General features: G+C 41.3%; 1 pseudogene across 1 annotated transcript; it reads right to left on the reverse strand.

Moving 5' to 3' along the window:
* Positions 1-4,726: 4,726 nt before the first annotated feature.
* Positions 4,727-9,873, reverse strand: LOC308417675 (large ribosomal subunit protein eL39-like; annotated as a pseudogene). Its single transcript has 2 exons — positions 9,815-9,873; positions 4,727-4,949 (listed from the first exon to the last, which is right to left on the reverse strand). The product of its transcript is annotated as a large ribosomal subunit protein eL39-like (transcript).
* Positions 9,874-10,154: the final 281 nt, after the last annotated feature.

Raw genomic sequence — 10,154 nt, forward strand, 5'->3', positions numbered from 1 at the left:
TCTCTTAAGAGTGATCTGTTTGTTTCATTTGCCCATTTCATGATTAGATTATTTTCTTCTTGTTTTTTTTTTGGGGGGGGGGGTTGGATTTTTTTTTTTTTTTTTTTTTTTTTTTTTTGGTTTTTTGTTTTGTTTTCTCTTGGGTTTGGTTTGGTTTGTTGTTAGGATTTTTTGGTTTCTTGAGTGAGATGATTTAAGTTCTGAGCTTGTTATATAGTCTAAACTCAGTCACTAATCAAATGTACAGTTGGCAAAGACTTTTTTTCACTGGGTAAAATATGCTGGATCTTTCATATAAACTGGAGACAAGAAAACCATGACAAAGAAAGTGGGTGTCTCAGTGTTTGCTGAGGATTCCCGTCAACCTCCCACCCTGAGTTTATAGTAATGACAGCTGCAAAGAAAATGCCACTAGCTGATCTCAAAGGCCTGTAAGACCTGTGGTCTCACTATCTGACCCTTCCAATCCACAGTGAGCAGCTTCTGGGAAAAGATTTATAGAATTGTGCACTGGGAGTCGGGCATCACCCTGGACAATGGAGACCCTGTGTCACCTCCTTCTTGGGGGTTGGCTTCAGAAACTTGCAGATGAGGGTCTGAGCTGCATATGGAAAGAAGAGTGAATGGAAGTTGAACCCTCAAACAAAAAAAATAAGGAAGAATCTTCTAGAAAGGGGGCTCTGTTTTCCAAGGCATCTAAATCAGAGTTAGAGGCATGCAAACGAGTAAGTAAAAGTGGGATGGAGGCATAAGAAAAAGCTACAGTGTGAGCCCTAAGGAATTATATTCCAACACAGTAGAAAACTTCTCTTTAAAATGTTATTAATTATCTGAGAATTTTATACATTGTATTTTTATCATAGCCATCCCTCAGCTCCTCTAGGTCCAGCCCCCACCCAAGCAACTTAGTATCCTCATGTTTTAAATGTTGTATTAAATTATTTTATTTATTTACATTCCAAATGTTGCCCCCCTTCCTGGTCGCCCCACCACAAGTTCTTAACCCCATTCCTCCTCCCCTTACCCTCCGTGATTCTCCTCCCATCCACAGCTCACCCCCCTCCCCAGTATCCCTTTTCCCTGGGGAATCAAGTCTCTACAGGATTAGGCACATCCTCTCCCACTGAAGCCAAACAAGGCAGTCCTCTGCTACATATGTGCTGGGAGTCATGTGCAATGAGGAGCTTTAAGCAAGCATTTTAGAAAGATTCAACAGAGAGCAGCAAGTTGAGGGCAAAGCCACAAACCTGGAGACTATAATCCAGCCAGAGATGTAAATAGCCTGCCCAGAGGCAGTGGGACGGAAGATTTCTCCCAGGATGCTACGGGGATGCTGTCAGAGACAGGAGCCTAACAGGCTACTGGTCCCCTAAGGTTTAAGCTTCCACTTTCCAGTTGAAAGATTTTCCCTGTGATCCTTATACTCCATCCTTTAAGTTCCTGCCAAGGCTCACATATGTTTGTCTTCAAGCCCCTGGCTCTGTGTTACGCTGTATCTTGACATTAACCTAAAGATTTGAGTTACTTGCAAATACAACAGAGAATCATACATACTTAATAAGATTAATGTAGTCGTGACCAGATCGCTTTCTGCATCTAGGCATCATGCTATCTTTTAACTCTCAGAGGAAGATGTACTTATCTCTATTTTACACATAGAAAGCTGAAACGCCAGGGATTTAAAGAGTCTCAATATTCAACTTTTAATGGGGGAAGGAGAGGATGCGGATCCAAGAATTCCCATCTCCACCTTTCCTTCCTTTGATACCTCATAGAAAGTCTCACTTTTAGATCTCTCTTTGCTCATTTTCCACAAGTCTTCCTCTTCCTTGGAATCCAACATGAACCCATATTCTGGATCCGACTGAAATATGAACAGCTATACACATTTTTTAATGTCTCAACCAAAAAAAAACATGATTTCACTCTAAAGAACATGGAACAAAGTTATTCTGTTATAAAAATCAGATTAAAAGAGTCCTGGAAAAATAGAGATGGGTATAAAGAAGTATGAATGGGTAAATGTACAAATGGGATAGATGGATGGATGGATGGATGGATGTGAGTGGGTGAGTGAATGGATGAGTGGGTGTGTTAGTGAGTGGGTGAATGACTGGGTGGGTGGATGGATGGATAGATGGAAGGAATGGTAGATATGTGTGTTGATATATGGATGAATAGGTGGATTGATGTGTGTGGGTAAGTGGGTGGGTAGGTGAGTGGGTGGGTGGGTGGGTGAAGGGTGAATGGGTGGATGGATAGATGGAAGGAATGATAGATATGTGTGTTGATGTATGTTTGGATAGGTGGCTTGATGTGTGTGGGTAAGTGGATGGATAAGTGGGTGGGTGAATGGGTGGATGAATGGATGGTAGACATGTGTGTTGATATGTCTGTCAATGAATGTATACATGGATAGATGGATGATATGTATTTACAAGTATAAAACATTTCTGTACTTGATCTTGGCAAAGGGCAGAGAAGTGATAAAAAAACATAAAGCATTTCTAAAGGGCACCACAGGACAGATGAAAGCCTCAATCAGCAGCTGCCATTCTTGGAAGAAAACAGAGTCCCTGGGCCAGGAGTAGAAGTGAAAACTACCCAGTACAACACAAAACTGTACCTTTGGGAGCTTGAGCCACATGCAAATATCTACATTAAAACATTAGCGGCAAGAGGAGAAGTCCGGGAGGAATGAAGATGGAGGCGGATGTGTATGTTTCTCTCTGCATCTCTAGCTTGATGAGGTTGTTATTATTTCTAAGGGTTTCTATGGGTCTATTTATCTCATATAGAAGGGCAGTTTGTATCTTTGTCCATTGGTTGTAAGCTTGTTGTGTAGAAGGATTGTGGATTGAGACTTTAATATAGAACCTGTTTGGCAAGTTACTGGGCTATGGCGCCATGTTTGTACTGGGCGTTGGAGGAAAGGAACACACCAGGGCGGTCGTATCCACCCTGGACAAAAGCAGCAGGGGCAGTGGAGTGAAGCTCGCCAGAGTACATTGAGGCGGCCTGGAGCGCCAATGGTGTGGGGACCGCATGGTATGTGCTAAGCTCCACACTAGGGTGGCATCTGTCCAGTCTGTCCGTGGAGTGAGATCGTGGGAAGCCAATAAAAGGTTATCATTTTTTATTTAATTACCACAACAGGTGGCGAACCAACATGTTAGGCAAGACTCCACTAAAAAGTTAAAGGCTTCAGCCTAAGAGTTAGAGAGAAAGTTTTATTTTCTAAGTAAGAGGGGTCAGCGCCATGTTGAGTTACATGACGTCTCAAGCTCAGGAACCTCAAACAAAAGAAACACAGAGGCAACCTCTGCTGTGAGGCTGTAGGGGTCCTGCTGTGAGAAGGCAGGCTAACACAGATTGAAAAGTTAAAAGCTACTTGATTCTTTGACAGAATTGTTTTGAAAATGTATTAATAGCTGATTTATTTGTTCTAAAGATGGTATAAAGAATTAATGAAGAAGTCAAGTGTGTTTTTCTAGTTAGAAGAGAGTATAGAGCTCACCCAAATCATGTGAGAATTTTCACCCGCAGTTTGGAACTAAGATAGAAGTCTGTACACCAGGCAGAGTGAATACAGACATATATTAGGAAAGCTATTAATAAATGAAGATCTGACGCTCCAGATTGAGGGAATACTATGGACTAATGTCCTGGTTTTACAAATTATTTACTTATAGATTTGTAATTGATAGTTTGTTTTGTGAAGTACCCTGCTAAGGCCACATTGCTAGTCAGATGCTGGCTAGTGAGGGTCTGTGGCTATCTTAAAATTACCACAAGGCTCATATTCTCTCAACGTGAGATCCATTGGAATTTGAGTTGATTTCTTGACATGACGGATTATTGGAGGCCTAAGAATAATATCATACAGTTTTTTAGTTTATTCAAGTGTTTTATATGGTTTTAAGTTTCAAAATGTATGTGATGTTGAGTTTTGTGGTTATATTATTTCTCTGGGAAAGAATACGAGATACAAGATATTCTGGTTGCTGACTAAGGGACACGCTATTTTGGAAGAACGGTTTTGTTTTTGTGTTTTTAAAAAGTGTGACACAGCTCTTTGTGCCTTTCACAATTATACGGATTAGATTTGATAGAGGTAGACCACCTGAAAAACTAAATTCAAGAGGATCAAACAAAATATATCTCGATACTAAAATGTTTTCAGTTGAGTTTTATATGTATTACAGAATGTGCAGCTATGGTGAAGCTCGTCATCAGAATGTTGAACTGACCTGATTCCAGACATCAGAGACGACAACAATTGTCAGTGTGACTTTCCTTCTTGAGGCCTGTGCGGCTTCATTACCCTCCCCCCTTCTAAATTCTCAACACCCATATATTCAGCTTGAAAAAGCTATGAAGAGTCTTCACCCTTGTTCTCTGGACTTTGGGGGAGGGGGGGTGAAAGTGGTTATTGTAAGGTTGTTTTTATGAAGAATATATAAATAGCCATAATTTAGCAGGGAGGAATTAGCCAGATTGGTTTATACAGCCACAATCGCCTTTTGGTAACTAAGCTAAAGTCATATCTTACACTGGTAGAAATATTTCTTTTTTTTTTTTTTGGAAGGTTTATAATTTTATTACTGGCAAACATCCCAATTTAGACACGAACAAGTCTTCAGGTTAAAATGTTAAAATCCATCTGGTAGGACTGACCGATGACCACCGTTCAGCGTAAGCCCTCAGTCCTGCCCTGTGTGACTCCTCACAGGCCCAGCTTCGTTCTCCTCCAGTGTCTTCTCTTAGAGTTCTACCTGATTTTGTTACAAGTTTTCATCTGAATCCATTGAGGAATAGGACGATTTTGCTTTTGTTTCTTGGCCAGGAATCGCTTGATTCTGAAAGTCTTGTGGGACGACACGGCGAGAGGTTGTGTCAGGTGTAACACACACAATGGCAGAGGAAAGAGAAAACTGGTAGAAATATTTCTAATTAATATAAAGTTGAAGTTGTAATCTTTCCAGTGGTATAATTTATTTAATACAGATTTAAGGTTTTAAGTGATATAATTTCTTATTGATTTAAAATTGAGATTAGTATTGTTACTTTCATAGAAGTATTGTGCCTATACAATGCACTTGGGAATGCAAGGCTTAGACCCAGTCCTATAACTGCTATTATTCACTGTTTTTAGTTGATTAAACTGTACTAGTTAGAGGCTGGATAGCAAAATCATTATCCTGAGTCAGTTAAAAAGGTGTTTTTGAGATTTTTCAATTAAAAATTGCCAAGAGTAGTCAAGGTTTAACAGTTCAGAAATACTTTTTGTAGTTAGATGGTTTTCAAAAATGTCAGAAATCCATAAATTATGTCGTTTGATGTTATTTATCTTTTGTTGAGACATATCTGCCCCTTAGAGTCCCCTTTGGTGGATTTAATGAAGGAATTGAGCATCTCTACCTCCAGGTGAGGTATACTGTGTGGCCAGGCAGCCACTGAGCAGAAACTGCCTATTTCATCTACAGACTAATACTGTCCAGAAAGGGACACTTTATGCAGAAGAGTCAACTGATCATCTTTGCCAAGCCAAAATTATCAGTTCTTCAAGATTTCTACATTTCGATGTCCATCAGTGATACTGGGCCAAAAGGCCAAAGACTCACGTGCTGCTAACAGGGGACTGTTAATGGAGATTTGTCTCTTCTACCTGTCTCTGCTCTGAAAACTGTGTTAGGCTTCTTATGTTTTTAGATATTTGGCCGTTCTCACATTTGTGATGGAATTGAAGACTAATTTAGCTTTATGACATACCCAAGCTAATTAACTTTGAGAAAACAGTCATTTAGAATATTTTCAAGTAGTAATAGTTGTACACAGCTTATATTTGAGGGAAAATTTTGTTTTTTTTAAGTAAACAGAAAGAGTGATGTGTAGGTTTATGTAAAGGTGATACATGATTGGACAGGAGAGAGATAGACAGGGATAGGTCTAGGAGCGGAAGAGAAGGCAGTAGGCAGAGATTGAGAGAGGAGAAGTCCTGGAGAAGCAAAGATGGAGGCAGACGTGTATGTTTCTCTCGACACATCTCTAGCTTGATAAGGTTGTTATTATTATTTCTAAGGGTTTCTATGGGTCTATTTACCTCATATAGAAGGGCAGTTTATATTTTTGTCTATTGGTTGTAATCTTGTTGTGCAGAGGGTTTGTAGATTGAGACTTTAACATATAACCTGTTTAATAAGTAAAAAAAATTAGTGACACAAAACTGATTCTTAGATGCCTTCGTTATACAGATATATGTATGGATGTGTGAAGGTACAAATGAGTAAATCTTAAAAACTGGTCAATTTTTAAATAAGTAAATAAGTTTTAAGTGTTAAAAAATTTATGTTTGCCATTGATTATCCTTTCAATCTTGGCGGCAACTTCCAATGGTCTTCCTGGGATTTAATGCAACATGCAACCAGCTTAGTGCATAATCAATAATAAAATGTCAATAATGCTGTTTTTCAAAACCAACTCGACATCAAGGTTGGCTCCCAACAGTCTTCTCAAGGATCTCTCTACAGGAGCTCATAGCAGGTCATGTGACAGCCATCAAGAGTGGAGAGAAATAAATGCCAGCTTGCTCACTGGTGTTTGGTTCCATTTCTCACTCTTATACAGTTCAGGATTTCCTGTATCTAGTAAAAGTGGGGAGGAGAAAGGGAAAGAGAAAGGGAGAAAGAAGGAAGGAGAGAGGGGAGATGGTAGGAAAAGAGGGGGGAGGAGAAGAGAGGGAGAAAGAGAGGGGAGGGAGGGAAAGAAAGGAGAGAAAAGGAAGGAGGAAGGGAAATAAGGATCACACTTGGCTGGGTCTTTCTACATCATTTAATTGAGACAATCCTGCAGACATGTTCCCAAAGGTGAAACCAATGCAGACAACCATTCATAATCCACCTACACTCCTCCCTGTTGAGTCTAGGCTATGTCAGTTGACAGTTGAAGCTAACGACCCCATTGGGAGTGGGGAGACATGAAAATGGGAAGGGTAGTTGTAGAAAGGGGGTGTTGATAAGGGTAGGAGTGAGTTAAAGGAGGTTAAGATGAGAATACTCTGAATGCATTGTGTATATATGTGAAAAACCAATTTAGATAAGTTCTTTAATAAGTACTTTCTAGTTTCCTTTCTATTACTTTGATGAAACACTCCGACCAAAAGCAACTTAGGGAAAGAAAGAGTTTGTTAGGCTTAGACCTCTAGGTCACCGTTCATTATTAAGGGAAGGCAGGGCAGAAACCCAAACAGAAACTTGAAGCAGGACCCCTAGAGGAAAGGCAGCTGCTGGCTCACTGGGCTCAAACTAAGTTTGTGTCCTCTAAATGATCCAGGGTGAACAGGCTGCATAGGGATGGTGCTGCCCACAGTGGGCTGGGCCCTCATAAATTAATAATTAAGACAATCCCTCACAAACGCGACCACAGCCCAATCTGACCTAGATAATTCCTCAGCAGAGGCTTTTCTCTTGGGTGACTGTACTATGCCAAGTTGACAAAGCTAACAGGACACATTTCTAGAGGGAAGCAGAGAGGATGAACTCTGGTCCATAAAAGGCGTATCGCTTTCCTTCGTGTTGACACGGAAGCGAGGAGAAACACTCTAAAGCTTAGGTTGTCAACTTCTAAGGAGTTGCCCAGATTCCACATCTGAGAGGTAAGTTCCACTCACACGAAAGTGTAGGCTTCCCAGTGTTTTCTATTCTAATCCAATACATAAAACACTATCCAAAAAACAAAAAAATAAAAAATAAAAAAAAACAAAAGAAAGAAAGAAAGAAAACACCAGAAGCTACCTGTGAATACCCACCACCTACAGTAAGAATCACGCTGTCTGCATGGGGTAGGAGCTGGCTCCAGGTGTGCCATTCTCTGTTCTTTCCTCTGGACTGAGATGATGAGGTGGGGCTATCAGAGGCACAAAAAAAATCACTTTTAAAAAAAATCTGTGAGGCACAAGTCACAGTTCTATTTCTTCTTCGGGGACCGTTTGTAAATTACACAGGTCTCATCAAACAATGAAAACAGGAACAAGTGTTTTGACAGCGGCGGCTCAATAGCGCCACCTTCTGGTGACTCTTGTCCCATTCTACACCTGTTCCTGGACCCCACCCTTGTACTCTTGTTTATCTGAGTGCAGTCTGGCTCCACCAGACAGAGCATCCTATAAGCTGGAACGATAACAGGAGGCATCCGTAAAAAGGGAGAAATCAGGGTGGCCCCAATACCCAGGCACGAAGGAGTAAGAGTGTTGACAAGCTTGCATGGTCCTATTGAAACATGAAGCTGGAAAACCAGACTCAGCTAGTAAGCCACCCCAAGTCTTTATGACAGAAAGTCATAGCCTCCCAGTGCCCCCTCTGGACTGGCATCATGTTAGCACACAAATGCACACGCGTGAGCACGCGTGCGCACACACGTCCGCTCATCCCACCTGAGACAGTCACCACAACCATCTTCACTTTGCAGATCAAGGCAGCAAGGCCAGTGATCCATGAGCCTTCCCAATGCCGAGATTACAGGCATGTGCACCACCAATGATTTTTACATGGCATTGTACATGGATTCTGGAGATCCAACTTGGCTTCTCCCGCTTTTGTGACAAACACTTTACCAAATGAGCCTTCTCCCCACAATGGCTGATATTTTTACAAGTTAACTTGACTGGGCAGAGGCAAGCCCAGCTAACTGGTAAAAACACTGCGTCCTGCTATTTCTTGGTGACATAAGCCTTCTGATCAGTGAATAGACCTAAGAAGCAAAGCTCCCCAGTGTGGGTAGGAGGCCTCCAGCAGGTACACAGCCTCCTCAGTGTGGATGGGAAGCCTTGCTTCAGAAACTGTAGGAAGAGGGTCAAAGCAAGGTAGGGTAGATTTGCTGCCTGAACTGGGACAACTGCTTCTCCAGTCCTTAGACAAAGCTCCTGGGTCTTGAAGGGAGAAGAGCCTTAAGACCTCAGCGTTCCCAGGTCTCTGACCTGCAAATGGCAGATTTCAGTACTTCTCAGTCTCAACAATTACACAAGAACACACACATACACATAAACACGTGCATGTATGTATGTGTAAACACATGTATATATACATACATGCACATGCATATGAACACATGTATTATACATAAAACCTAGATGCACTCAAATGCACGTACTCACACATATGCATATATATATATATATATATATATATATATATATATAAAAGAATAAGTACTAAAACATACACACATATATATTCAGGTATGTACACATGCATACATTCACATACATGCACATGATACATGCATTCACACACATACACATGCATTTATACATATGTAGACACATACATGTGCAACCCTTTTTCTGTACCTCTAAAGACCTTAAATAAGTTTGGGAAGCCTGGGGTCCAGGACCTAGCTTGAACACTGACTATTCATTTATTTGATTTCTTAATCTCTTCCCCAAATCTGCGCCCTGTGCTGACAGTATTGAATGGACACCTGTCTCCCACTGTCCCGCAGCCTGTTGTCCTTCCTGTCATTATTGTCCTCGGGACCTTTACACTAACCATTAGATCTTCCTGGAAGACCATTCTTTCACATGCGTAAGGTTCATCTCCTTCAAGTCCTTGCACAAATGCCACCACCTTAACGAGACCAAGCCTTGCCACAGCCACCCCAACAGTGTGCCCCAAGTTACAGCAACTGCCATCTTCTACAGTGCTATGTAACCGATGTCTCGGGTTTATTGCTCGTTTTCTCATGCCAAAAGGAAAGGAAGGGTGAAATCCTGATACGGATCTGGTATGATTTGGTGTTCTCTACCAAACCTATTTACCTCTGGGGTTCGAAAGGTTTCATGGTGTTGGACAATGTCACCAAGAGCTGTAATGTCATCTGCGTGGTTTGTGGCTATATGCTAAGTGTGTTCATCCATTTTCCATTACTATAACAAAATACCTGTGACTGAGTAATTTATAAAGAATGAAGGCCATTTGGCTCACAACCCTGAGGCTCAGAGGTCCAGGAACATGGTGCCAGCACCTGCTTAGCAACTCCTGCTGCTTACAGCAGACAAGGGTATCACTGGGTGAGACAAGTATCTAGCTCGGGTTTCTCTTTGTCTTCCCATAAAGCCCCTATCCCATCATGAGGGCCCACCCTACTGACCTCACCTA

The sequence above is a fragment of the Micromys minutus genome (assembly GCF_963924665.1).
Source record: "Micromys minutus genome assembly, chromosome: 2".
NCBI classification, from domain to species: Eukaryota; Metazoa; Chordata; class Mammalia; order Rodentia; family Muridae; genus Micromys; species Micromys minutus.